We start from the raw sequence: 8,311 nt of genomic DNA, 5'->3' as shown, positions 1-8,311 counted from the left end.
AGCGGTAGTGAGGTTGGCCCAGGATCGGACATTGTTTCGTTCTGCTGTGCATAGGGTCGCTATGAGTCGGTTCCGACTCGATGGCACCTGACAACAACAACAACAACAAGAACAAGGTGGAGGGTCAGAGAACAAGAAGAAGACCCCCAGCTAGATGGATTGGGCAAGTGTCAGCATCGATGGACTCAAATGTGACAACAGTAGTGAGGTTGGCCCAGGATCGGGCAATGTTTCATTCTACTGTGCATAAGGTCGCTATGGGTCGTACTGACTGGATGACACCTAACAACAACAACGAGAATAAATAAAGCTCTGGTAGAGTAGTGGTTATGAATCGGGCTGCTAATCTTAAGGTCAGCAGTTCAAACAAGCTGCTCCGCGGGAGAAAGATGAGGCTTTCTGCTTCTATAAAGATTTACAGCCTCAGAAACCCTGTACAGAGTCACTACGAGTTGGAACTGACTCCACGGCACACCACCACCACAATAGAGTATTATTATTTATTGTATCATATACCAAAAATAATGTTGTTTTGTAATTTTGAAGTGTATAGTCTTCCTTATTTTCCATTCCTTTTTTTCTATCGTGGTAAAGTACACATAACATAAAATCTACTACTTTAACCATTCTGGTTATGTAATTTAGGTCAAGTATGTAAAGAAAGTACTAATTTAAAATAAGTGGTCTCTATTCATCTGAAGCAACAGAGGAAGAAAGAAAGTAAGGCACAGGAGGGGAATGTGGAATGTGCAGTTAGTTGCCTCCATGAACAACTGGCTCCTTTGCCACAAGATCAGAAGAACTGGATGGTGCCCAGCTACCATTCTGAACATTTTTATCAAAGACGCCATAGAAGAAACCTGATCAAAAGGGAGAAAATACAGAACAGAATTTTACATTTTAATGGACTCTAGACCTGCTACAGCCATGGAGAATAGCAGACTCCCTGAAACTACTGCCCTGGGATAATTTTTAACCTTAAATCAAATGTGTCCCTTGAGCTCATCTTAAAAACAAACAATAGTTTAACTAGTAAAAAAAAAAAAACCTACCTTGAGCATTATGGTATTTTAAGAACTATCTGTTGCTGTTATTGTTAAATGCTGTCAAGTCCACTCCAACCCTGTATAGGGATTCTGAAGTTGTCAACTTTTGTGGAAGCAGAAAGCCTCATCTTTCTCCCTTGCAGTGGCTGGTGGGCTGGAACTGTGGACCTTGTGGTTTGCAGTCCAGTGCTTATCCTACAGAGTCATTATGTTCCTGAAGAACTATCTCTATGGGATCAAACTGACAATAGCAACTAGAGGAATTAGAGAGGAACCTTAGGGGAGTCATGAGTTTATGTTAATGGGGGAGGAACACTCAAAACAGGAGTGTGACAATGGTTGTATCACTTGAAGAATGTAACAAATGTCACTATTTTCTACATGTACAAACTGTTGAATTTCTGTATGTTTTGCTATATACATTCTCAACAACAACAAAATTAATGAAATTTAGGTGGGGAACAGTGAAATAAGACTTTCACACAAGAAAATGTATGTGCATTTAACACTATCGATCTATGTGCTTTATAGCTCTGTCCAATGACATAACAAAAGTTTAAAAAGTAGGAAGCCAAATCAAGAAAGCCAGCATCTCCTCTGGGAGAACTAGCAATCTTGGTATTGACTTGGCAACAAGTTCTAGATCAGTATTTCCCAAACATGTTTAATCTCAAAACACTTACAATGTGGTGATGAAAAACAACATGCGCTCATGGCATATAATGAATACCTTGATTAAAGAAGACAGTACAAAATGGTCTCAAAGAAAAAGTAGTTGCTGTAAGGCAAAATTAAATTTTGATCCTTACTACAAATATGCATAATACAAAAATAATGGAATAGTTGATGTACATCAAAGCATAAATGAAGTCGGACAAACCAGTTTACTCTCCAGGGGACATATGAAATTTCCTTCCTTCTTGAACTTGCTCACCATTTCTTAGAGATAAACTTTTCCATAATAAGAAAATAGAAATGTGCTTTGTATGTTTCTTACATGTATTTTTAATGCACTTTTGAAGAAAAATAATGCTAGCATCCAGTTTTTTGTTTTGTTTTGTTTTTGCAGAATCTATTAATATCTTAGGACAATTTGGGAACATTGTTCTATATGCCATATAAAGCACTAAAGGTTTAATAAAAGGGCTTTTTTCAAGTGTGGCACCTCACCTGATTTTAAAATATATTTATTGTTGTTTAGCACCATCGAGTATATATATATATATATGTAAGGAGCTCTGGTAGCATAGTAGTTACAAATTGGGCTGCTAACCACAAGGTCGGCAGTTCAAAACTAGCAGCTATTCCGCGGGAGAAAGATGAGGCTTTCTGCTCCCGTAAAGATTTATAGTCTCGAAAATCCTGTACAGGATCACTATGAGTTGGAACCGTCTCCATGATACTTAACAACAACATATATATGTAATGAACCCTGAAAATATCTTCAAGTTATGTTTCAGTAAATGATCTCATTCACTTCTTTATTAGTTTTCATTACCAGACTGGGACATTAACTAGGAAGTTGAGATGACCAGTTAATTAAGAAGTTCTTTTTCTAGACTATCAACTCCAAGAACAAGAAGTGTATCTGTTCCTTGTTTATGTCCCTAAAGAGCTCCTTACTTGTATCCCTAACTATATAGCATACTTCTTGCATACATTCTTGTTGTTGTTGTTAGCTGCTATTAAGTTGGCCTCTGACTCATAGGGACTCCATACACAAATTAACAAAATGTTGCCCTGTCTTGCTTCCTGAGAATATTGGAAATAGAAATACTATTTAATCTAGCAGTCTCATTACTAGGTACATACTCTAAAGAAATAAGAGCCCGGAAATAGATATATGTGCACCCATGTTCATTGAAGCATTATTCACTGTAGCAAAGAGATAGAAACAACCTCATCAATGAATGAATAGATTAGCTATCTATGGAACATGCACACAATGGAATACTATGCAAAGTTAAAAAATAATTAAAAATCAGCAAATCACATCGTAACATGGATAAACTTGGAAGACATCATGCTGAGTGAAATTAATCAATCTCAAAGGGACACATAATGTGTGGGTCCACTATTATATAAAGCCAAATAGGGTTTACACAGAAAGAAACATTCTTGGATGGTTACAGGAATGGAAGGAGAAGAATGGAAAATCACTCACTATGTAGGTGTTGTTGTTAGATGTGATCAAGTTGGCTTAGACTCACAGAGACCCTATGCACAATAGACTGAAAAACTGCCTGGTCCTGTGCCATACTTACAATTGTTGTTAGGTTTGAGGCCAGTGTTGTTGCAACTGTATCAATCTATCTCCTTAGTGATCTTCTTTTTTGCTGATCCTCCACTTTCCAAGCATGATGGTCCATTCTGACAACATGTCTAAAGTATGAAAGAAAAAGTCTCACCATCTTCTTTTCTAAGGAGCATTCTGGCAGTACTTCCTCCAAGACATTTGTTTGTTCATTTGGAAGTCCATAGCACCTTCGGTATACTTCACTAACACCATAATTCAAATGCACCAATTCTTGTATGGTCTTCCTCATTCATTGTTCAACTTACACTTGCTTATGAAGCAATTGAAAATACCATGGCTTGGGTCAAGCGCACCTTAGTCCTCAAACGATGTCTTTGCTCCTTTACACTTTAAAGAGGTCTTTTGCAGCATATTTGCCTAATGCAATATGTCATTTGATTTATTGTATCAATTTTTCTAGGGTCTTCTTTATTCATTGTCCAGCTTTCACATACATATGAGGTGACTGAAAATACCATGGCTTGGGTAAGGCATGCCTTAGTCCTCAAACTAAATATCTTTGCTCTTGAACACAAGAGGTCTTGTGTAGTCGATTTTCTTAAGACATTACATCCTTTGATTTCTTGATTGCTTCTTCCATGAGCATTGATTGTGACTTCAAGTAAAATGAAGTCTTTCACAATGTTAATCTTTTCTCCATTTATCATGATGTTATTTATTGGTCCAGTTGAGAAGATTTTCATTTTCTTTACATTAAGATGTAATCCATACTGAAGTCTTTGATCTTCATCATCAAGTATTTTTAGTCCTCTTCACTTTCAACAAAATTGTTTCATCTGCATATCACAGGTTGTTAATGAGTCTTCCTCCAATCCTGATGCCATGTTCTTCTTCACATAATTCATCTTCTCAGATTATTTGCTCAGCATACAAATTGAATAAGTATGATAAAAGAATACAACCCCAACACACACTTTTACTTATTTTAAACCATTCAGTATCCCCTTGTTCTATACAAACAACTGCCTGTTGAGGTATGCACAGCTTCCTCATGTGCACAATGAAGTGTTCTGGAATACCCATTCTCCTCAGTGTTATTCATAGTTTGTTATAATTCACACTGTCAAAAGCCACAAATATGATATGATCCACACATAGTAAGACACAAATACACATCTTTCTGTTGTTCTCTGCAGTAGTCAAGATCCATCTGGTGTCAGCAATGATATCCCTCATTCCAAATCTTTCTCTTCAAAATCCAGCTTGAATTTCTCATAGTTCCCTGTCGAGTATTGCTTCAACCACTTTTTTTTAATTTTTATTTTAAGTTTTAATTGTGACCTGAGTGATAGTTTACATGGGAGAAAATCGGCTTTACAACACCGTTTAATTGTAATGATTACAATCTCCTCCATGCATCATCATTCAACAGTATTTGCTTCCATTCCTTCTGGGTTTTTTTGTTTTTGTCTTTTTTGGGTTGGAGGGTGTGAATGTACACAAAAACACTGAAGAATATATAATAATTTGAACAACCAAAGGTCACTTTCTGCAATTCTGCCTCCTGGCCACCAGCACCAGTTCCTCTCTTTCCATGAATCCAGCATCCTCAGAAGCTCCCTTCTCCTCATCTCTGCCTCCATCTCCAGTATTGCTGCTTCTCTGGATAGGGTCTTGCATTCCACCTGTGCTCGTCTCCCTTGATGGTCCTAGAGTTCTCTGCTTCTGGACTGTAAGATTAACTACTCCCTTTTTTTTTTTTTTCAACAAAACCTCAACTTTTATAGTTGTGATAGTCGTGCTTCAACCACTTTTGAATTATCTTCAGCAATATTTTACTTGCATGTGGTATTAATAATATTCTTCAATGATTTCTGCATTCTATTGGCACAAATATGGATCTCTTGCAATCAGTTGGCTGGGTAGCTCTCTTTCAAATTTCTTGGCATAGATGAGTGAGAGCCCCCAGCGCTGCATTAGTCTGTTGAAACATTTCAATTTGTATTTCTGGAGCCTAGTTTTTGCCAAGCCTTCAGTGCAACTTGGACTTCTTCCTTCAATACCATTAGTTCTTTATAAAATACTACCTCTTGAAATGGTTGAACATTTACGAATTTGTTTTGGTACAGTAATTTGTTTGGTAAAGTAATTCTATGTATTCCTTCTATCTTGTTTTGATGCTTCCTGCATAATTCAATTTGCCCATAGACTACTTCAGTATTGCCACATACCTTTTTATTCTTCAGTTCTTTAATATGGATGAAGATAAAGGGAATATAACAATAAGGGGGTGGTCAGTACAGTATCACTAAGAAAAAAGAAGACATGGAGAGATACAAAGAGTTACTGACAAAAAGGTAAATTCTATTATATAAACAATCCTACATTATCAGAAATAACAAATATTTATCTATGATTGGATACATAGGCAGATAGACAAGATGAACAAGTATTGGTAGCTGGAGAGAACTATATCCATGGCCATATATAAGTTTGACAGATGATATTTTTACAACATATTTGTATGTGCTGTAAATATACCCATGTCTATAGTGGTGGTTCATTATATTCGTGTATATAGTGGTGGCTGTCTGTTTGTCATATTATGGTGGCTTCCATGATACTGGAAGCTATGCCACTGGTATTTTAAATGGCAAAGGGTCATCCTTGGTGGACAGCTTTCATCTGAGTTTCTAGATTAAGACAGATTAGGAAGAAGGAGAGGTGGATCCCTTCTGATTGTTTAGCCACTGAAAACCTTATGAAAAGCAGTAAAACAGTGTCAGATACAGTACCAGAAGATGAAAACATTATGAATAGTACCAGAATATTGTCATATGTACATATATATGCATATATATGGTGCCAGAAGAGCTGCCTTCTCAAAATAGAGTTGATTATGATAATGTGAAGGGACTTTTATTTGCCTATGGGGCACAGCTCAAAATGAGGACAAATGGCTGCAAATATTCTATAATAATTGCAACATGGAATGTACAAAGTATGAATCTAGGAAAACTGGAAATGGTCAAAAATAAAATGGAATGCATAAATATTGATACCCTAGGCATTAGTGAGCTGAAATGGACTGGAATTGGTCATTTTTAATCTGACAGTTATAAGGTTTACTATGCCAGGAAACTGAAGAAGAATGAATGGCATCACATTCATTATCAAAAAGAACATTTCAAGATCTATCTTGAAGTACAATGTGTCTATGATAGGATAATATCCATACGCCTACAAGGAAGATCAGTTAATAGCACTATTATTCAAATGTATGCACCAACCACTAAAGCCAGTGATGATGAAATTGAAAAATTCTACCAACTTCTTCAGTCTTAAATTGGTCAAACTTGCAATTAAGATGTACTGATAATTACTGGTGATTGGAACGCAAAGGTTGGAAACAAAAGGTGGACGAGTAGTTGGAAAATATGGCCTTGGTGATAGAAGCGATGCTGGAGAATGCATGATACAATTTTGCAGAACAATGACTTCTCCATTGCAAATATCATTTTCAAACAACATCAAAGACAACTATACACATGGACTTCACCAGCTGGAATACACAGATCTAATTGACTACATCTGTAGGAAGACACAGTGGAAAAGATCCATATCATCACCCAAATAAGACCCGGGACAGACTATGTAACAGACCATCGATTGCTCATATGTGAGTACAGGCTGAAGTTGAAGAATATTAAAATAAGTTCATGAGAGCCAAAAGTATGACCTTCAATATATCCCACCTGAACTTAGAAACTATCTCAAGCACAAATTTGATGCATTAGACACCAATGACTGAAGACCAGAAGAGTTCAGGGATGACACCAAGAACATCGTACATCAAAAAAGAAATCAAACCAACAGAGAGAACATACAGCAACCAAAATAAAAGCAGTCATAAAGATTAGAGCAGAAATAAATGAGATAGAAAACAGAAAAAATATAGAAACAATCAACAGGACAAGAAGAAGTTTCTTTGAAAGGATTAACAAAATCAACAGACCGTTGGCAAACCTAACAAAAGAAAAGAGGGAGAAGACACAAATAACATGTATTAGAAACCACATGTGAAATGTCACAATGGAACCGAAGGAAATCAAAAGGAAAATAACAGAATACTATGAAGAGTTGTACTCCAACAAATTTGAAAACTTACAAGAGATGGATACACTTTTAGATAAACACGACCTACCTAAACTTACACACAGTGAAGTAGAAAACCTGAACAGACCCATAACAAAAAATGAAATTGATCAGGTCATCAAAAGACTCCCAACCAAAAAAAGTCCAGGCCCAGATGGCTTCACTGGAGAATTCTACCAAACATTCAGGGAAGAGTTGTCACCAATTCTACTCAAATTATTTCAGAAGGTAGAGGAGGATGGAAAACTTCCTAATACATTTTATAAAGCAAGCATAACCTTCAAACTAAAACCAGGGAAGGACGTCACTAAGAAAGAAAATTATAGACCAATATCCCTTATGAACATAGACGCAAAAATTCTCAACAAAATCCTAGCCAACAGAATCCAACAACACATCAAAAAGATAATACATCATGATCAAGTGGGATTCATATCAGGGATGCAAGGGTGGTTCAACATTAGAAAAACAATCAATGTGATCCACCATATAAATAAGAAAAAAGAAAAGAACCACATGATCATAGCGATTGATACAGAAAAGGCACTGACAAAATCCAACATCCATTACTGATAAAAACACTCAACAAAATAGGAATTGAAGGGAAATTCCTCAACGTAATAAAGAGCATATATACAAAACCAACAACCTACATTACTCTCAGTGGAGAGAAACTGAAAGCCTTCCCTCCGCGAACGGGAATCAGACAAGGATGCCCTTTATCACCAATCCTATTCAATATTGTGCTGGAAGTCTTAGCAAGAGCTATACGGCAAGACAGGGTAATTAAAGGCATCCACATTGGCAAAGAGGAAGTAAAACTCTCCCCATTTGCAGACAATATGATCCTATA

The sequence above is a fragment of the Chrysochloris asiatica genome, unplaced genomic scaffold, assembly GCF_000296735.1.
Source record: "Chrysochloris asiatica unplaced genomic scaffold, ChrAsi1.0 scaffold00221, whole genome shotgun sequence".
NCBI lineage: Eukaryota > Metazoa > Chordata > Mammalia > Afrosoricida > Chrysochloridae > Chrysochloris > Chrysochloris asiatica.
The sequence above is the reverse complement of the archived record's forward strand: the minus strand, read 5'-3'. Positions refer to the sequence as shown.